The sequence below is a fragment of the Ranitomeya imitator genome, chromosome 5, assembly GCF_032444005.1.
Source record: "Ranitomeya imitator isolate aRanImi1 chromosome 5, aRanImi1.pri, whole genome shotgun sequence".
NCBI classification, from domain to species: domain Eukaryota; kingdom Metazoa; phylum Chordata; class Amphibia; order Anura; family Dendrobatidae; genus Ranitomeya; species Ranitomeya imitator.
Window position 1 is genome coordinate 46164076 of NC_091286.1, and position 23068 is coordinate 46187143.

The window sequence follows — 23068 nt, forward strand, 5'->3', positions numbered from 1 at the left end:
ATTATAAAATTATTATAATAAATATTATATTATAATATTATACATTTTAAAAATTAAAAATTTAAAAATAAATTTTAAAAATTTAAAATTATAAAATTATAAATATAAATATAATATTATAAATATTATAATAAATGATAATAAAATATAATATAATAAATCCCTTCTCACTTGGATTTGTCTTTACAACCTAGTACCAAAAGTAACAGCAGAAACCCAGATTGCAAATCAACTCACACAAGACAAATAACAGAGAACTGGGATAATGCAAGAGGTGTAAGAAAAGGCGTTCTTTAAGGATCTAATGAAACAGACATGTCAAGAGAGATCCTACAGAGTTCTGGAGCACAAAATGACGGTTCAAACTAAGCTCCGTGCACACATGACATGCGTTCGGTGGACCTTCCCACCTATTTTCCTTTTGTTTACGCCCCTCTCTTCCTTGATTGACAGCTCTGGCTTTATATGAGCCAGGGAAGGGAGGAGATAGTCGGAAAACAAGTAGAAGAGAAGGTGCAATGAACTGTTTGGCCACGCCAAGGCTGCACAGAGCTCCTGTGCTTGGTTTGAACAGTCATTTTGTTACTGACAGAGTCCATTTAAATGACATATTCCTAAGTGAAAACAGAAGAAGGTACAGGGAATATTCCTATTTTTTAGTTCTTCCGCATATATTCCATAGCGGTTATCTTCTTTTGAGAAGCATACCTGTCTAGAAGCCACTTTTCAATGCTATCTTGGATGATTGTGTTAGAGAGGTATAACAACTAGAAATACATTTCGCTTGCACATTTCACGTCTAGGCAGCGAAACTGCCTGTATTATTGCGTCTTACAAAATGTCTAGTCATCGTCGGACTGGGGTGGCAAGGGTCCACCAGTAACATTGACTCTGGGGACCCAATGCTTAGCTATATGCAAATATTACATTTCCCTCTTTCATAATTTTACCCGTTTCTATATAATAATAAGCTAGGTACTTTTTTAGGTGAATGATGAGATGATGCATTTGTCTGTACATAGTGAATCAAATGTATTGGACCAATTACTGCTCATGCTAGGGGGTAAGTGACTTACTCCTGCTCAGGGGCCCACCGGGAGATTGACCTGTTCCCCGATGGGCCAGTCCGTGACTGTGTCTTGTAGCCTCATCATCAGGGGTGAGTAACATGTCACGAAACAAAAACGTTTATGTGACACAGTAAATGCCGTCACCCGGTGTCATCTTCCATACACACGAGGCTTTAAGATTAGCTATGTCGGAAGACTTAAGGGTCCTAATTCTTGGCAAGTCGGAAGCTGGTTAATGATTTGACCTTTTGTGCCCGAGTAAATGCAGAAATGATGAGACAGAACACATTGGCTTTTTTGTGCGATCGGCTCAAAGCCGGGTCTTTAGCAGAGCACAGTGTTACAGTATCAGCCACTGCCGAGGAGCCGGTGAAAGGGACACCTGCCGCCATAGTTCATTTCCTACTAAGAGATTTGTCGATGTGCCTAATTACACAAACCCCAGCCCAAAATGCCTCCATTTCTCATATCCTGTATCTAAATTAAAAAATACAGCAAAAATGAACTAGGGGAACCCTGGCTACAAAAAACTGTACATCAACTATTTCTGCACCCAAAAGGGTTGTCACCCAGCATTTCTAGGTCACATCTCTTAGTTATACAGGGATGCTTGCCATACTTTAATATAATTTAAATGTATATAGAGTTTGGATTACAAATAATAATGTAAAATACTGACCAAATACTGAACATGTAAACTTGGCCTAATACTGCTCTTTCACCATTTGTCACCCAGACTCCCCAGAAACAGGTAAAACTGTCAAGAAGTTGAATAGGCTTTTGAAAAATATGGTCAGATGCTATGCTCTTCAGGCTATGTGCACACAGGGTTTTTTTGTCTTTTTTTGAGAGGTAAGAGGGCCAGTACCACCTCTACAGCAGGTGAAATTATGCATTCTGATGACATGTCCGTTCCTGATTGTTAATCTACTGCCATAATGTCTTAAAGTTGATGTTGAGAATAAATGGGTATTTGTTGTGAATTCTGTGGCAGAGCTCCCTCCTGTGGTCACGAGTGGTACTTCGGCTGGTTCTCTCTGTGAGCTTCCGTTGGTGGAGGAAAGTGGTACTGCGGCTTCTGAGTTTCCTTCCTCAGGTGATGTGGTGAAGTCGTTAGGTGCTGCTCTATTTAACTCCACCTAGTGCTTTGATCCTGGCCTCCAGTCAATGTTCTAGTATTGGACCTGTTTCCTCCTGGATCGTTCCTGTGGCCTGCTGCTCTGCATAGCTAAGTTCCTCTTTGCTATTTGTTTGCTGTTTTTTTCTGTCCAGCTTGTCAATTTGTTTTTTTCTGCTTGCTGGAAGCTCTGGGACGCAGAGGGTGTACCTCCGTGCCGTTAGTTCGGTACGGAGGGTCTTTTTGCCCCCTTTGCGTGGTTTTTGTAGGGTTTTGTGTTGACCGCAAAGTTACCTTTCCTATCCTCGCTCTGTTCAGAAAGTTGGGCCTAACTTTGCTAAATCTATTTCATATCTACGTTTGTCTTTTCATCTTAACTCACAGTCATTATATGTGGGGGCTGCCTTTTCCTTTGGGGTATTTCTCTGAGGCAAGGTAGGCTTATTTTCTATCTTCAGGCTAGCTATTTTCTCAGGCCGTGCCGAGTTGCATAGGGAGCGTTAGGCGCAATCCACGGCTGCCTTTAGTGTGGTTGGAGAGGATTAGGGATTGCGGTCAACAGAGTTCCCACGTCTCAGAGCTCGTTCTTGTTTTTTGGGTTATTGCCAGGTCACTGTATGTGCTCTGACCTCTATATCCATTGTGGTACTGAATTACCTTTCATAACAGTACTGGAGGCCATAAGTACTAATGATTCCCAATAGAGGGAAAAAAGAAGTTCTGAGACCATTTTTTTTTCTTTGCACTGTGTTTTGCCTTTTTTTTCCCCTAGACATTTGGGTGGTTCAGGACACAGGTGTAGCAATGGACATTAAAGGTCTGTCTTCATGTGTGGATCAGCTCACGGCAAGAGTACAAAGTATTCAAGACTTTGTGGTTCAGAATTCTATGTTAGAACCGAGAATTCCTATTCCTGATTTGTATTTTGGAGATAGAACTAAATTTCTGAGTTTCAAAAATAATTGTAAACTATTTCTGGCTTTGAAACCTCGCTCCTCTGGTGACCCAGTTCAACAAGTTAGGATCGTTATTTCTTTTTTGCGTGGCGACCCTCAGGACTGGGCATTTTCTCTTGCGTCAGGAGATCCTGCATTAAGTAATATCGATGCATTTTTCCTGGCGCTCGGATTGCTGTACGATGAGCCTAATTCTGTGGATCAGGCAGAGAAGAATTTGCTGGCTCTGTGTCAGGGTCAGGATGAAATAGAGGTATATTGTCAGAAATTTAGAAAGTGGTCCGTACTCACTCAGTGGAATGAAGGTGCGCTCGCAGCTATTTTCAGAAAAGGTCTCTCTGAAGCCCTTAAGGATGTTATGGTGGGATTTCCTATGCCTGCTGGTTTGAATGAGTCTATGTCTTTGGCCATTCAGATCGGTCGACGCTTGCGCGAGCGTAAATCTGTGCACCATTTGGCGGTATTACCTGAGCTTAAACCTGAGCCTATGCAGTGCGATAGGACTCTGACCAGAGTTGAACGGCAAGAACACAGACGTCTGAATGGGCTGTGTTTCTACTGTGGTGATTCCACTCATGCTATCTCTGATTGTCCTAAGCGCACTAAGCGGTTCGCTAGGTCTGCCACCATTGGTACGGTACAGTCAAAATTTCTTCTGTCTGTTACCTTGATCTGCTCTTTGTCATCGTATTCTGTCATGGCATTTGTGGACTCAGGCGCTGCTCTGAATTTGATGGACTTGGAGTATGCTAGGCGTTGTGGGTTTTTCTTGGAGCCCTTGCAGTGTCCTATTCCATTGAGAGGAATTGATGCTACGCCTTTGGCCAAGAATAAGCCTCAGTACTGGACCCAGCTGACCATGTGCATGGCTCCTGCACATCAGGAGGTTATTCGCTTTCTGGTGTTGCATAATCTGCATGATGTGGTCGTGTTGGGGTTGCCATGGCTACAAGTCCATAATCCAGTATTAGATTGGAAATCCATGTCTGTGTCCAGCTGGGGTTGTCAGGGGGTACATGGTGATGTCCCATTTCTGACTATTTCGTCATCCACCCCTTCTGAGGTTCCTGAGTTCTTGTCTGATTACCGGGATTTATTTGATGAGCCCAAGTCCGATACCCTACCTCCGCATAGGGATTGTGATTGTGCTAACGAATTGATTCCTGGTAGTAAATTCCCAAAAGGTCGACTGTTTAATTTATCTGTGCCTGAGCATGCCGCTATGCGGAGTTATGTGAAGGAGTCTTTGGAGAAGGGGCATATTCGCCCGTCATCGTCGCCATTAGGAGCAGGGTTTTTTTTTGTAGCCAAGAAGGATGGTTCACTGAGACCTTGTATAGATTACCGCCTTCTAAATAAGATCACGGTTAAATTTCAGTACCCCTTGCCATTGTTATCTGATTTGTTTGCTCGGATTAAGGGGGTTAGTTGGTTCACCAAGATAGATCTTCGTGGTGTGTATAATCTTGTGCGTATTAAGCGAGGCGATGAGTGGAAAACTGCATTTAATACGCCCGAGGGCCATTTTGAGTATCTAGTAATGCCATTCGGACTTGCCAATGCTCCATTAGTGTTTCAGTCCTTTATGCATGACATCTTCCGAGAGTACCTGGATAAATTCCTGATTGTGTACTTAGATGACATTTTGATCTTCTCGGATGATTGGGAGTCTCATGTGAAGCAGGTCAGAACGGTGTTTCAGGTCCTGCGTGCTAATTCTTTGTTTGAGAAGGGATCAAAGTGTCTCTTTGGTGTTCAGAAGGTTTCATTTTTGGGGTTCATCTTTTCCCCTTCTACTATCGAGATGGACCCTATTAAGGTCCAAGCCATCCATAATTGGACTCAGCCGACATATCTGAAAAGTCTGCAAAAGTTCCTGGGCTTTGCTAATTTTTATCGTCGCTTCATCTGCAATTTTTCTAGTATTGCTAAACCATTGACCGATTTGACCAAGAAAGGTGCTGATTTGGTCAATTGGTCTTCTGCTGCGGTGGAAGCTTTTCAAGAGTTGAAGCGTCGTTTTTCTTCTGCCCCTGTGTTGTGTCAACCAGATGTTTCGCTTCCGTTCCAGGTCGAGGTTGATGCTTCTGAGATTGGAGCAGGGGCTGTTTTGTCGCAGAGAAGTTCTGATTGCTCGGTGATGAAACCATGCGCCTTCTTTTCCAGGAAGTTTTCACCTGCTGAGCGAAATTATGATGTGGGCAATCGAGAGTTGCTGGCCATGAAGTGGGCATTCGAGGAGTGGCGTCATTGGCTTGAAGGAGCTAAGCATCGCGTGGTGGTCTTGACTGATCATAAGAACTTGACTTATCTCGAGTCCGCCAAGCGGTTGAATCCTAGACAAGCTCGTTGGTCGTTGTTTTTTGCCCGCTTTGACTTTGTGATTTCATACCTTCCGGGCTCTAAAAATGTAAAGGCGGATGCTCTGTCTAGGAGTTTTGTGCCCGACTCTCCGGGTGTATCTGAGCCGGCGGGTATCCTCAAAGAGGGAGTAATTGTGTCTGCCATCTCCCCTGATTTGCGGCGGGTGCTGCAAAAATTTCAGGCTAATAAACCTGATCGTTGCCCAGCGGAGAAACTGTTTGTCCCTGATAGGTGGACGAATAAAGTTATCTCTGAGGTTCATTGTTCGGTGTTGGCTGGTCATCCTGGAATCTTTGGTACCAGAGAGTTAGTGGCTAGATCCTTTTGGTGGCCATCTCTGTCGCCTTTGGCCAAGAATAAGCCTCAGTACTGGACCCAGCTGACCATGTGCATGGCTCCTGCACATCAGGAGGTTATTCGCTTTCGGGTGTTGCATAATCTGCATGATGTGGTCGTGTTGGGGTTGCCATGGCTACAAGTCCATAATCCAGTATTAGATTGGAAATCCATGTCTGTGTCCAGCTGGGGTTGTCAGGGGGTACATGGTGATGTCCCATTTCTGACTATTTCGTCATCCACCCCTTCTGAGGTTCCTGAGTTCTTGTCTGATTACCGGGATTTATTTGATGAGCCCAAGTCCGATACCCTACCTCCGCATAGGGATTGTGATTGTGCTATCGAATTGATTCCTGGTAGTAAATTCCCAAAAGGTCGACTGTTTAATTTATCTGTGCCTGAGCATGCCGCTATGCGGAGTTATGTGAAGGAGTCTTTGGAGAAGGGGCATATTCGCCCGTCATCGTTGCCATTAGGAGCAGGGTTTTTTTTTGTAGCCAAGAAGGATGGTTCACTGAGACCTTGTATAGATTACCGCCTTCTAAATAAGATCACGGTTAAATTTCAGTACCCCTTGCCATTGTTATCTGATTTGTTTGCTCGGATTAAGGGGGTTAGTTGGTTCACCAAGATAGATCTTCGTGGTGCGTATAATCTTGTGCGTATTAAGCGAGGCGATGAGTGGAAAACTGCATTTAATTCGCCCGAGGGCCATTTTGAGTATCTAGTAATGCCATTCGGACTTGCCAATGCTCCATTAGTGTTTCAGTCCTTTATGCATGACATCTTCCGAGAGTACCTGGATAAATTCCTGATTGTGTACTTAGATGACATTTTGATCTTCTCGGATGATTGGGAGTCTCATGTGAAGCAGGTCAGAACGGTGTTTCAGGTCCTGCGTGCTAATTCTTTGTTTGTGAAGGGATCAAAGTGTCTCTTTGGTGTTCAGAAGGTTTCATTTTTGGGGTTCATCTTTTCCCCTTCTACTATCAAGATGGACCCTATTAAGGTCCAAGCCATCCATAATTGGACTCAGCCGACATCTCTGAAAAGTCTGCAAAAGTTCCTGGGCTTTGCTAATTTTTATCGTCGCTTCATCTGCAATTTTTCTAGTATTGCTAAACCATTGACCGATTTGACCAAGAAAGGTGCTGATTTGGTCAATTGGTCTTCTGCTGCGGTGGAAGCTTTTCAAGAGTTGAAGCATCGTTTTTCTTCTGCCCCTGTGTTGTGTCAACCAGATGTTTCGCTTCCGTTCCAGGTCGAGGTTGATGCTTCTGAGATTGGAGCAGGGGCTGTTTTGTCGCAGAGAAGTTCTGATTGCTCGGTGATGAAACCATGTGCCTTCTTTTCCAGGAAGTTTTCACCTGCTGAGCGAAATTATGATGTGGGCAATCGAGAGCTGCTGGCCATGAAGTGGGCATTCGAGGAGTGGCGTCATTGGCTTGAAGGAGCTAAGCATCGCATGGTGGTCTTGACTGATCATAAGAACTTGACTTATCTCGAGTCCGCCAAGCGGTTGAATCCTAGACAAGCTCGTTGGTCGTTGTTTTTTGCCCGCTTTGACTTTGTGATTTCATACCTTCCGGGCTCTAAAAATGTAAAGGCGGATGCTCTGTCTAGGAGTTTTGTGCCCGACTCTCCGGGTGTATCTGAGCCGGCGGGTATCCTCAAAGAGGGAGTAATTGTGTCTGCCATCTCCCCTGATTTGCGGCGGGTGCTGCAAAAATTTCAGGCTAATAAACCTGATCGTTGCCCAGCGGAGAAACTGTTTGTCCCTGATAGGTGGACGAATAAAGTTATCTCTGAGGTTCATTGTTCGGTGTTGGCTGGTCATCCTGGAATCTTTGGTACCAGAGAGTTAGTGGCTAGATCCTTTTGGTGGCCATCTCTGTCGCGGGATGTGCATAATTTTGTGCAGTCTTGTGGGATTTGTGCTCGGGCTAAGCCCTGCTGTTCTCGTGCCAGTGGGTTGCTTTTGCCCTTGCCGGTCCCGAAGAGGCCTTGGACACATATCTCTATGGATTTTATTTCAGATCTTCCCGTCTCTCAAAAGATGTCAGTCATTTGGGTGGTCTGTGATCGCTTCTCTAAGATGGTCCATTTGGTACCCTTGTCTAAATTGCCTTCCTCCTCTGATTTGGTGCCATTGTTTTTCCAGCATGTGGTTCGTTTACATGGCATTCCAGAGAATATCGTTTCTGACAGAGGTTCCCAGTTTGTTTCGAGGTTTTGGCGAGCCTTTTGTGGTAGGATGGGCATTGACTTGTCTTTTTCCTCGGCTTTCCATCCTCAGACTAATGGCCAGACCGAACGAACCAATCAGACCTTGGAAACATATCTGAGATGCTTTGTTTCTGCTGATCAGGATGACTGGGTGTCCTTTTTGCCTTTGGCTGAGTTCGCCCTTAATAATCGGGCCAGCTCGGCTACCTTGGTTTCACCGTTTTTCTGCAACTCTGGGTTCCATCCTCGTTTCTCTTCAGGGCAGGTTGAGTCTTCGGACTGTCCTGGTGTGGATACTGTGGTGGACAGGTTGCAGCAGATTTGGACTCATGTAGTGGACAATTTGACTTTGTCCCAGGAGAAGGCTCAACGTTTCGCTAATCGCAGACGCTGTGTGGGTCCCCGACTTCGGGTTGGGGACTTGGTTTGGTTATCTTCTCGTCATATTCCTATGAAGGTTTCCTCTCCTAAGTTTAAACCTCATTTTATTGGTCCGTATAGGATTTCTGAGGTTCTTAATCCTGTGTCTTTTTGTCTGACCCTTCCAGATTCTTTTTCCATACATAATGTATTCCATAGGTCATTGTTGCGGAGATACGTGGCACCTATGGTTCCATCTGTTGATCCTCCTGCCCCGGTTTTGGTGGAGGGGGAGTTGGAGTATATTGTGGAGAAGATTTTGGATTCTCGTGTTTCAAGGCGGAAACTCCAGTATCTGGTTAAGTGGAAGGGTTATGCTCAGGAAGATAATTCCTGGGTCTTTGCCTCTGATGTCCATGCTCCCGATCTTGTTCGTGCCTTTCATATGGCTCATCCTGGTCGTCCTGGGAGCTCTGGTGAGGGTTCGGTGACCCCTCCTCAAGGGGGGGGGGGTACTGTTGTGAATTCTGTGGCAGAGCTCCCTCCTGTGGTCACAAATGGTACTTCGGCTGGTTCTCTCTGTGAGCTTCCGTTGGTGGAGGAAAGTGGTACTGCGGCTTGTGAGTTTCCTTCCTCAGGTGATGTGGTGAAGTCGTTAGGTGCTGCTCTATTTAACTCCACCTAGTGCTTTGATCCTGGCCTCCAGTCAATGTTCTAGTATTGTAATGTAAAAGTCTAGCACTCAACTTCAGTGACCGTAGAAACAATGGTAACCGTGAAAACGATTTATTAGTAGCACCAGAAACGTTTCAGTCCCTTGGGACTTTCATCAGTCGCGTGCCTATGAGGGCCAAAACAGGCAAATTCAGTATGGTTGAATAGAATATGGGTATAACCAGCGCTTATGTGTCTAACGCCCTAATATGAGGGAGATGTACTTAGAAACAGATAGGATATGGTGGAGACTGTCCACCTGTCGGGTGAAACACCCGTGACTTAAGAATGCTGGCGAGGGGGAGAGGAGAAGAGCCACCTCGGGACACGGCGTCCACCGCAAGTCTCTTGTGTTCTAGTATTGGACCTGTTTCCTCCTGGATCGTTCCTGTGGCCTGCTGCTCTGCATAGCTAAGTTCCTCTTTGCCATTTGTTTGCTGTTTTTTTCTGTCCAGCTTGTCAATTTGTTTTTTTCTGCTTGCTGGAAGCTCTGGGACGCAGAGGGTGTACCTCCGTGCCGTTAGTTCGGTACGGAGGGTCTTTTTGCCCCCTTTGCGTGGTTTTTGTAGGGTTTTGTGTTGACCGCAAAGTTACCTTTCCTATCCTCGCTCTGTTCAGAAAGTTGGGCCTCACTTTGCTAAATCTATTTCATCTCTACGTTTGTCTTTTCATCTTAACTCACAGTCATTATATGTGGGGGCTGCCTTTTCCTTTGGGGTATTTCTCTGAGGCAAGGTAGGCTTATTTTCTATCTTCAGGCTAGCTATTTTTTCAGGCTGTGCCGAGTTGCATAGGGAGCGTTAGGCGCAATCCACGGCTGCCTTTAGTGTGGTTGGAGAGGATTAGGGATTGCGGTCAACAGAGTTCCCACGTCTCAGAGCTCGTTCTTGTTTTTTGGGTTATTGCCAGGTCACTGTATGTGCGCTGACCTCTATGTCCATTGTGGTACTGAATTACCTTTCATAACAGGTATTATCATCTTACAAAGTAATGGCATATTGCTAGGATATGCCATCACTTAATGATCATTGCGAACTACCACCAAACAAAAAGCGCCAAAAAGCTGAGAATACAGCTTTAATACACAGACTTAGGGGTATATTTTCTAGAATACTGGACTAACATTGATTAAAGGGGGCCATTACCTTGCCATAAATATGATGTTTTTTTAACCTGGTGTAAATGGCACTGTCCTCCTTAATTTGGCGTTTTTTTTCCTTTTGTTCCTACACCCCTCCACTCCTGAGAAATGACTCCCTCTTCCCTGTATGTAAATTTTCTTACCCAAGGGGTTGTAGTCCTCTAAAGGGAGTCATCATAAAGACCACACCCCCTTGAATAATTTACATACATGGAAAAGGGGCCATATCTCAGGAATGGAGAGGCGCAGGAACAAAATAAAAACATTGCCAGATTCGGGAGAACAGTGGCATTTAGACCTGTCAAATTGATTACATATTTATGTAAAATAACAAGTCCTCTTTAAATAACATTATGCTTTCTGGCTCATGACCCACCTATGAATAACCCAAACCAACGATCATTTCAAAGAAGAAAATTCAAGCGGCAGAAACAGACAATACAGGAATATAAAAAAAAACAAAGGAATAAACAATACTTTCCCCTTAAATCATGTGCTAGCTCTGAAATTGATAGATGGGTTGTTATCACTGCAGAACCAAAAAGAACCACAAGACAGATGCAACAGTGGAAAGATCAAAGGGTAAGTAATGACAATTTTTTTTTATTTTTCATCATTTAATCTTTGAACTTTTCTAAAAGGGACATGCCACATCGGAAAAAGCAAACTTGCAAAATCTAACTTACCGTATATCCAAGTTTAGTTAGTTTTAGTAACTATTTAATTAACAGCTGAAGATTTATTTAATATTATTATTATTATTATTATTATTATTATACACTTGCTTGCTAAATGCAAAGGTATAGTTTTTTTTCTTGTTCTGAGAAAATCCATGTCCCCCATATGCACCTTGTTTAAAGAAAAATAAACCAAGCATTTCTCCCCCTCCCTGGGTCCAGTCCTGGTGCCGAATATTGTCTACAGCAGGGGTGTCAAACTGCATTCCTCGAGGGCTGCAAACAGGTCATGTTTTCAGGATTTCCTTGCATTGCACAGGTGATAATTTAATCACCTGCAGAGAATGATTCCAGCACCTTGTGCAATGCTAAGGAAATCCTGAAAACATGACCTGTTTGCAGCCCTCGAGGAATGCAGTTTGACACCCCTGGTCTACAGCATTAACATTACGTCAAGAGCAATGCAGCCAAAAACTGAGCTATTGAGCTATTAAAGTTGATGGCACAAGATGCTGTAAGCAAAGTTATTAGCTGCAGTAGTGACGGCATCATGTCAGCGCTGCAGACACCGGAAGCAGCAGCGGAGACGCAGCCCTGGACCCTGGGAGGGTGAGTAAAGCACAGTTTGTTTGTTTTTATAGCAAACTGCATCCTGGATACAAGGGTTTCCCAAAACTGGATACCCACTTTAATCCACTTTTTAAATAGACTTCATTAAAATTTTTCTACTATTTTGCTACGTCAGAGCCTCTACAAATTCTTAACCTCCTGACCCTGGTTGTGATTGCTCTCTGCTTTATCCTGCCTGCTCCCAGTATTAGAGATTACAGATCTGCAGTGGAGATGAACAACATGTCTCAGAAGTCACACAAAATAAGATATACACAGGAAAAAAAAGAACATTAGGAGTAAATAAGTGCAGGATAGAAGCTGTGTTGATTCATGAAAGCAAGTGATACATGCAGCCCTCACAGCCAGCCTAAATTACTGTGAGAGACACTCCAACAAGAAAAAAAATCTGAACTGGGAATAAGCTGTAAACTACATATCAGGGGGTTGAAAATGAATGAAGAAATGAAAATACCAGACTGAAACTTAATGCAAGGTTAATACCTAAAAATAACATAACACTCACATATTTAACTATTTTTTTCCGTGTTAACGGTGTAAATAGCTTTTAGTGTTTAACAGTTATTATGGATTAGTTTATAATTATAGGTTTCTGCTACAATTAGACATACATTTCAATGACATTTTACACTCCATTAAAGTCTAAGTTTTGCTACAAAACAACATGGTTTACAAAATACAAATTAACAAATCTAGTATATTATTGCATGATGCCTGTATGTGGCTTAAAGGGGCTGTTCACTACTTGGAAAACCCCTTCCGAACCCCTATTTTTTGCCCCTTGTAAAATATTAACAAATTCACGTCCCCGATGTCATCACTGGTTGTCCCGCGGATTGCATGACATTGTTATGTCATGCGATCCCTGTGGCTAATCAGTGGTGGCTTCACTCTCCCCACCTTTTGACGAATCACTAACAGCTGGAGGCTTTCAGTTGAGCCTCCTGATATCTGAGGGTCCAGACGACATTAGGCTGATGTGTGTGAGGGCCTTAAGATCCAGGCACTCATAAGCTGGTCTCCAAAATTTGGGGTTCTATATTTGGCTATTATAAGCAGGGGGTTATCTACACCTTACCATAAAACACATATAAGGGAGTAAAGCCTGGTAGGTACACTTGAGAACATGTTCTCCACTGTGGAGGTCATGCAATCTTTAGCTAAGAGTCTATGCTGGTCATTTGAACGTCTTATCGCACTTGGTCCCACGTGATACTTTATCCTGCACGTTTACAGTTTCAACAGCAAAATACTCAAAGAAAACAAAAAAAATTAAAAATAAACTGGCCTTTGGTACAATCGGCAGTGAACTATGAATGTAAAGGACCTTCTGTGTGTGTTCTTAATCCGTCTAAGTGAAATCATTTATTGAATAAAAAATAAAAGATGAAAGAAGGAACCAATGGCATTAGGAGGCTTCGAGTCAGATCAAGCCTTGATGGTTGAATGCTTCAAAAATGTCAACAAGCAGTTGGTGATGTCATTCTCCCTGAGGCGTTTTGTGTGTACTCAGGTTCATCTAAGTTAAATATTATGCTTCTACCTATCAGTTAAGGCTTTGCATCACTGCAAAATTATTGTTAAAGCAATACATCCGGTATTATAAGATGCCAGTCTATATACTGTACGTGTCCAGTGAGAGGAGCCACCATGCCAAGGTGTGCAGAAAGGCCATGAAGCCCCTAGAAAAGAGGGAAACGGAGAGGGAAACTCTTCCTTGAAACAGTTCTATCAAAAACAAAATACAAACAACAAAAATAAATTTAAAAAATAAAGATAAATTAAAGTAAAACAAACCTAACCAAGTCTAAGTTCCCCATAAGCCATCCAATTTGACTGGAAATTCATCTCTTCCCTTACATTCGAACATACGAGTAACGTGAAGCTTGGAAAAGTGAGTGAAGGGTTTGAAGGGTTCTATGGACCCACTATATAAATTAATCTACACCCCTTCATAATGGCAGTTAATAAGAGTATCACCAAGATTTCGGGAGCAAGGAGGAGATGAATAGATATTTCTTCTCCTTTCTTCTCAATTATCTACAGAATTATTTATTTTAGCGGTATGGAGAACATCTTACTTGGACTTTTTTTAAAATTTATTAATGACATACTGCAAACATTGAACAATTGTTTTGGAAAACATTGGGTCTAGCCAACCAGAATACGAGAGGATTCTGGGACGACCACAATAATATGTCCAAATGTCCTGCCAAAGACAACCTCATTTGCAGGTGACTTTGAAGCCAACCACTTGTCCCTAGAGTTTATTTCTTATCAGATGATCCACACATAACCAGTTAAATCTTATTAATGTGTTTGGCGTGGACAATGATAACAAAAAAGCAAAAATCCAATTATAAGTGGACATGTGCCTATTCTGTAAAGAATGAGGGTGGACCTCAGAATCATTTCCCCTAGTGACTCAGGGAACCTCAGTCAACAATATTGGGACATTTGTTTTTGTATGTTTTCCTTGGTGGTGACCATCCATCACCTGTGTAAAACATCATGTTTTATCCCCCGAAATTGGTTCCACTACAACTTTTTGGTCCTGTAAAGACCGTTCTAAAGGTATACTTGCTTGTTCCAACATAACTAACAAGAAGTTTTCCGGTGCCCTGAAAAGTATGTAAATGAGGGCTAAAGTGTCCACTGGCGTATACTCTGCCCAGAAGGCTTTTCTATCTATATCACAAGGGTTTGGTACTTCGTTAATAATTTCATATTTATAACTGCTAAACTCACCTCGGTAAATGAAACGGTAAAACACGGGAGACAAAAAGTGCAAACAGGGTCTTATTTGATAACCAAGGGGAGTAAAATATTATAGGCACGCTCAACTGATGGGGTTGTAATAGTCATAACTCCTATAGAGGCACCTAAAGACTGTAGAGGGACCACCAAGGAGATATGTTGCAATAAATGAGGAATATGGTGGCTCAAAGTCCGCGCTGCCCAAGGTTCATAGATACTGTACCACCTCACACGAAGGTGAAGCATGAGTGCAGTGTATTGCGTCAACGTGTTTCAGGGTTTTCAAACCTCTTCATCATGACCAAATCACAATGATCACCTTCGTATCCCTGAACTTGGGAAGCACGGACTCTGAACCACCATTTATTGAAACTGACCTCCGTGATGTTGTTATACGAGTTGTGTGATCTGTCCAGGAGTTTGTTATATCAATATAGATAATTTATGAGGTTGACCTACGTCTTTTGAGATTGTCTGCAGTGATCCACTTCTGAGATTTACATGCTACATATTCTCTGTGGGTAAACTTGGAAGTGTCTGGTGTTTTCATCTGTACCAAAACCATCTTGTCTTGATTGACATGAATGCTGACTCTTTCATTATTCACAGTCTTCACCAAATCCGGTCCGGCAAATGACCAGAAGACAATGAAGCACTTTTCCCATATCAGGACATTCCCAATGGCCATACACCGGTTCACTGACGTAGGACGAAGAATGTAGTCTTGTATAAGACTATGAATGGTGCAAGAGACCCCTAATGAGTAATTGCACTTGGATTTTTTGACTTGGATATTCATGTTAAAGGTGTATTCCCATGTAATAATAGACGGGTGTATTCCCATGTAATAATAGACGGGTGTATTCCCATGTAATAATTGACAGATGTATTCCATGACAATATTATTGGTAGGGGTGCACTTTCAGAGACACCCCTTGATAACAAACACCGAGGGAATATGGCACAATGTGTGGTTGGGAGTGCGGCTGTTCAAGGAATTGCTGCATGACCCTGCTCAAGCCTCCATTCAGGTAGGAAGTCACAGGTCAGTAGGTGTATAAGTACCGTGTACTAGCAAATACTTTTTGCCCGTGTTTCATGTATATTAAATATTATCTGTAAGCTTTTTGTAGGGCTACATAAAATGTGGTCACATTATGACAGTGACGGTGACCAATGAAGCGGAACAGACTGCCATGACAGGTGGTGAGTTCTACTTCAATGGAAGTCTTCAAATAAAGGCTGGAAAAATGGTTTAGTGAATCCTGCATTGAGCAGGGAGTTGGACACAATGACCCTGGAGGTCCCTTCCAACTCTACCATTGTACAATTCTATGAACGAAGACGGCAAATATTCTCAAATGCAGAAATCCGGTTATGCAACTACATGAATTTAGCTCATTCCTAATCAGGACAGAGACTTGAAACAAAATTCTTAGATTAGGGCAGGAAACAACATTGTGCCAATTCAAGAACCATAAATTATGTCTTTGAAGCAGGATGTGTTTTAGCAAACAAGGAGATGGCTTTTCCCTTTCAAGTGACGGTTGCATTTGGATGACTTTTCTAAAGGATAGTGACATAATTCTTTTTGTTGTTTCTTTGGATGTGACTGCACTGTGATGCTGGCTGCAATCCGTACGTTACATAAGCAAAACAAAAAATACATTACTTTAATGGAGACTACTCTAATTTCTTGACTTTCTGACCAAAAAGGATGTTTCTAGTATTGGGTACTAATGTAACCGACAAAAGGTCAACATTTTGAGACTGCGGATTATTTCAAAGGTTGTCCAGCAAAAGAGAAGGAGGCTGGCTTAGTTATTGAACTAATGCAAATAGCCAGCAGGGTGATATCTCTGGAGTTCAGCAGAAAGAGGACGTAAAATAAAGCGGACTCAAAACATGCAGTACTGTGTGTGGGACATGTATAGGTGCTGTATGTGTATTATATACAAGCTGTGGGGGACATGTATGGGCACTGTATACGTGCTGCTTGTGTATTATATACAAGCTGTGGGGGACATGTATTGGCACTGTATACGTGCTGCTTGTGTATTATATACAAGCTGTGGGGGACATGTATGGACACTGTATACGCGCTGTATGTGTATTATATACAAGCTGTAGGGGACATGTATGGGCACTGTATACGTGCTGCTTGTGTATTATATACAAGCTGTGGGGGACATGTATGGGCACTGTATACGTGCTGCTTGTGTATTATATAAAAGCTGTGGGGGACATGTATGGGCACTGTATACGTGCTGTTTGTGTATTATATACAAGCTGTGGGGGACATATACGGGCACTGTATGCACGCTGTATGTGTATTATATACAAGCTGTGGGGGGCATGTATGGGCACTGTATACACGCTGTATGTGTATTATATACAAGCTGTGGGGGACATATACGGGCACTGTATGCGTGCTGTACGTGTATTATATACAAGCTGTAGGGGACATGTATGGGCACTGTATACGTGCTGTTTGTGTATTATATACAAGCCGTGGGGGACATGTATGGGCACTGTATACGTGCTGTATGTGTATTATATACAAGCTGTGGGGGACATGTATGGGCACTGTATATGTGCTGTATGTATTATATACAAGCTGTAGGGGACATGTATGGGCGCTGTATACATGCTGTATGTGTATTATATACAAGCTGTGGGGGACATGTATGGGCGCTGTATACGTGCTGTATGTTTATTATATACAAGCTGTAGGGGACGTGTATTGGCACTGTATACGCGCTATATGTGTATTATATACAAGCTGTAGGAGACATGTATGGGCACTGTATACATGCTGTATGTGTATTATATACAAGCTGTGGGGGATATGTATGGTCACTGTATACGCGCTGTACGTGTATTATATACAAGATGTAGGGGACATGTATGGGCACTGTATACACGCTATATGTGTATTATATACAAGCTGTGGGGGATATGTATGGGCAATGTATACGCGCTGTATGTGTATTATATACAAGCTGTGGGGGATATGTATGGGCACTGTATACGCGCTGTACGTGTATTATATACAAGATGTAGGGGACATGTATGGGCACTGTATACACGCTATATGTGTATTATATACAAGCTGTGGGGGATATGTATGGGCAATGCATACGCGCTGTATGTGTATTATATACAAGCTGTAGGGGACATGTATGGGCACTGGATACACGCTGTATGTGTATTATATACAAGCTGTAGGGGACATGTATGGGCACTGTATACGTGCTGTATGTGTATTATATACAAGCTGTGGGGGACATGTATGGGCACTGTATATGTGCTGTATGTATTATATACAAGCTATAGGAGACATGTATGGACACTGTATATGCGCTGTATGTGTATTATATACAAGCTGTAGGGGACATGTATGGGCACTGTATACGCGCTGTATTTGTATTATATACAAGCTGTGGGGGACATGTATGGGCACTGTATACGTGCTGTATGTGTATTATATACAAGCTGTGGGGGACATGTATGGGCACTGTATATGTGCTGTATGTATTATAAACAAGCTATAGGGGACATGTATGGACACTGTATACGCGCTGTACGCGTATTATATACAAGCTGTAGGGGACATGTATGGGCACTGTATATGCGCTGTATGTGTATTATATACAAGCTGTGGGGGACATGTATGGGCAATGTATACACGCTGTATGTGTATTATATACAAGCTGTAGGGGACATGTATGGGCACTGTATACACGCTGTATGTGTATTATATACAAGCTGTAGGGGACATGTATGGGCAATGTATACACGCTGTATGTGTATTATATACAAGCTGTAGGGGACATGTATGGGCACTGTATACACGCTGTATGTGTATTACATACAAGCTGTAGGGGACATGTATGGGCACTGTATACACGCTGTATGTGTATTATATACAAGCTGTGGGGGACATGTATGAGCACTGTATACGTGCTGTATGTGTATTATATACAAGCTGTAGGGGACGTGTATGGGCACTGTATACGCGCTATATGTGTATTATATACAAGCTGTAGGGGACATGTATGGGCACTGTATACATGCTGTATGTGTATTATATACAAGCTGTGGGGGATATGTATGGGCACTGTATACGCGCTGTACGTGTATTATATACAAGATGTAGGGGACATGTATGGGCACTGTATACACGCTATATGTGTATTATATACAAGCTGTGGGGGATATGTATGGGCAATGTATACGCGCTGTATGTGTATTATATACAAGCTGTAGGGGACATGTATGGGCACTGGATACACGCTGTATGTGTATTATATACAAGCTGTAGGGGACATGTATGGGCACTGTATATGTGCTGTATGTGTATTATATACAAGCTGTGGGGGACATGTATGGGCACTGTATATGTGCTGTATGTATTATATACAAGCTGTAGGGGACATGTATGGGCGCTGTATACATGCTTTATGTGTATTATATACAAGCTGTGGGGGACATGTATGGGCGCTGTATACGTGCTGTATGTTTATTATATACAAGCTGTAGGGGACGTGTATGGGCACTGTATACGCGCTATATGTGTATTATATACAAGCTGTAGGGGACATGTATGGGCACTGTATACATGCTGTATGTGTATTATATACAAGCTGTGGGGGATATGTATGGGCACTGTATACGCGCTGTACGTGTATTATATACAAGATGTAGGGGACATGTATGGGCACTGTTTACACCATATATGTGTATTATATACAAGCTGTGGGGGATATGTATGGGCAATGTATACGCGCTGTATGTGTATTATATACAAGCTGTAGGGGACATGTATGGGCACTGGATACACGCTGTATGCGTATTATATACAAGCTGTAGGGGACATGTATGGGCACTGTATACGTGCTGTATGTGTATTATATACAAGCTGTGGGGGACATGTATGGGCACTGTATATGTGCTGTATGTATTATATACAAGCTATAGGGGACATGTATGGACACTGTATACGCGCTGTATGTGTATTATATACAAGCTGTAGGGGACATGTATGGGCACTGTATACGCGCTATATTTGTATTATATACAAGCTGTGGGGGACATGTATGGGCACTGTATACGTGCTGTATGTGTATTATATACAAGCTGTGGGGGACATGTATGGGCACTGTATATGTGCTGTATGTATTATAAACAAGCTATAGGGGACATGTATGGACACTGTATATGCGCTGTACGCGTATTATATACAAGCTGTAGGGGACATGTATGGGCACTGTATATGCGCTGTATGTGTATTATATACAAGCTGTGGGGGACATGTATGGGCATCCGCCAATGGGACTACAGAGGGCGCGTGACATGACTCTGTGGACCAAAATATGGAAAAATTGTAGCTCTCAAAATGTGGTAACGCAAAAAATATTTTTTGGAATAAAAAGCGTCTTTAGTGTGTGACAGCTGCCAATCATAAAAATCAACTATAAAACCCACTATAAATAGAAATGGCTAGAGTTAGGGTTTGGATCCCTAGGGTTAGGGTTAGGATCCCTAGGGTTAGGGGTAGGGTTTGGATCCCTAGGGTTAGGATCCCTAGGGTTAGGGTTTGGATCCCTAGGGTTAGGGGTAGGGTTAGGGCTAGGGTTAGGGCTAGGGTTTGGGTCCCATTATCACCTTGATGGTGGGGGGTGGCTTATCAGTGTGTGGACTTGTTTTTCTCTATTAAAACGCATGCGTTTAAAAACGCAACCAAACGCATGTGCTTAAAAACGCATGCGTTTACATAGACAGCAATACTTTTTTTGCCGCAAAAAAACGCCTCTAGAAATTACTACATGTTGCATTTCCGCAACAAAACGCAAGCATAGAAACGACGCATGCGTCGTCAAATGCGGCAAAACGCATACAAAAAAAAATGCAAGCGTTTTTAATGTTAAATATAGGGGAAAAAAAGTATGCGTTTTTATGTGTTAAAACGCAACAGCAAAAAACGCAAATGTGAAACCAGCCTTATATACAAGCTGTGGGGGACATGTATGGACACTGTATACGCGCTGTATGTGTATTATATACAAGCTGTAGGGGACATGTATGGGCGCTGTATATGTGCTGTATGCTTTATGTTCAAGCTGTGAGGGACATGTATGGGCACTGTATACGTGCTGTATGTGTATTATATACAAGCTGTGGGGAACATGTATGGGCACTGTATACGTGCTGTATGTGTATTATATACAAGCTGTGGGGGACATGTATGGGCACTGTATACGTACTGTATGTGTATTATATACAAGCGGTGGGGGACATGTATGAGCACTGTATACATGCTGTATGTGTATTATATACAAGCTGTGAGGAACATGTATGAGCACTGTGTACATGCTGTATGTGTATTATATACAAGCTGTGGGGGACATGTATGGGCACTGTATACGTGCTGTATGTGTATTATATACAAGCTGTGGGGGACATATATTGGCACTGTATGCGTGCTGTATGTGTATTATATACAAGCTGTGGGGGACATGTATGAGCACTGTATACATGCTGTATGTGTATTATATACAAGCTGTGGGAGACATATATTGGCACTGTATACATGCTGTATGTGTATTATATACAAGCTGTGGGAGACATATATTGGCACTGTATGCGTGCTGTATGTGTATTATATACAAGCTGTGGGGGACATGTATGAGCACTGTATACATGCTGTATGTGTATTATATACAAGCTGTGGGGGACATGTATGGGCACTGTATACGTGCTGTATGTGTATTATATACAAGCGGTAGGGGACATGTATGGGCGCTGTATACGTGCTGTATGTGTATTATATACAAGCTGTGGGGGACATGTATGAGCACTGTATACATGCTGTATGTGTATTATATACAAGCTGTAGGGACATGTATGGGTGCTGTATACGTGCTGTATGTATTATACAAGCTGTGGGGGACATGTATGGGCACTGTATGCGTGCAGTATGTGTATTATAAACAAGCTGTGGGGGACATATATGGGCACTGTATACAAGCTGTATGTGTATTATATACAAGCTGTGGGGGACATGTATGGGCACTGTATACAAGCTGTATGTGTATTATATACAAGCTGTGGGGGACATGTATGGGCACTGTATACAAGCTGTATGTGTATTATATACAAGCTGTGGGGGACATGTATGGGCACTGTATACGCGCTATAGGTGTATTATATACAAGCTGTGGGGGACATGTATGGGCACTGTATACGTGCTGTATGTGTATTATATACAAGCTGTGGGGGACATGTATGAGCACTGTATACATGCTGTATGTGTATTATATACAAGCTGTAGGGACATGTATGGGTGCTGTATACGTGCTGTATGTATTATACAAGCTGTGGGGGACATGTATGGGCACTGTATATGTGCTGTATGTGTATTATAAACAAGCTGTGGGGGACATATATGGGCACTGTATACAAGCTGTATGTGTATTATATACAAGCTGTGGGGGACATGTATGGGCACTGTATACAAGCTGTATATGTATTATATACAAGCTGTGGGGGACATGTATGAGCACTGTATGCGTGCTGTATGTGTATTATATCAGGGGTGTCAAACTGCATTCCTCGAGGGCTGCAAACAGGTCATGTTTTCAGGATTTCCTTGTACTGCACAGGTGATAATTTAATCACCAACTCATTACTTGTGTAGGTGATTAAATTATCACCTGTGCAGTACAAGGAAATCCTGAAAACATGACCTGTTTGCAGCCCTTGAGGAATGCAGTTTGACACCCCTGTATTATATACAAGCTGTAGGGGACATGTATGGGCACTGTATACATGCTGTATGTGTATTATATAGAAGTTGTAAGGGACATGTATGGGCACTGTATACGTGCTGTACGTGTATTATATACAAGCGGTGGGGGACATATATGGGCACTGTATACGTGCTGTATGTGTATTATATACAAGCTGTGAGGAACATGTATGAGCACTGTATACATGCTGTATGTGTATTATATACAAGCTGTGGGGGACATATATTGGCACTGTATGCGTGCTGTATGTGTATTACATACAAGCTGTGGGGGACATGTATGAGCACTGTATACATGCTGTATGTGTATTATATACAAGCTGTGGGGGACATGTATGGGCTCTGTATACGTGCTGTATGTGTATTATATACAAGCTGTGGGGGACATATATGGGCACTGTATACATGCTGTATGTATTATATACAAGCTGTGGGGGAAATGTATGGGCTCTGTATAAGTGCTGTATGTGTTTTATATACAAGTTGTGGGGGACATATATGGGCACTGTATGCATGCTGTATGTGTAGATTGTGAAGACCTGTGTGTCGTAAACAGTGCCTTCCCCCCTCCCATCAATCCCATAATGAAACACTGACAGGCCTTGATGGGTTGAACAGGTCGGTCACAGTTTATTAATTACATAAGCAAAGAAAAGGCAATTCTATTTCGTAATGGGCGGCTCATCGCCGAGATCCTGTCCCCGATCGACAGGCGAGTTGGCCAACGAGCGGTTAGGAACCTTCAATTTCAATTCAAAAACTGATTGCTTTGGGAATAAAATAAATTTTATTCTCCTTGGCTGCGTTGTGGTGTGGTGCCGGCGCTCGTTCAGTCATCGCTGAGTATACAGTAAATCGTCTGGAATAGCTTGCTCGGCCCTGACTGACACCGGCTCTGGATTGGGGCCGA

At 42.6% G+C, this 23068-nt stretch overlaps 1 protein-coding gene across 1 annotated transcript in view; it reads right to left on the bottom strand.

Moving 5' to 3' along the window:
- Positions 1-23068, bottom strand: part of PRKCE (protein kinase C epsilon) — a 468593-nt gene that overhangs the window by 28715 nt on the left and 416810 nt on the right. The window lies entirely within an intron of this gene.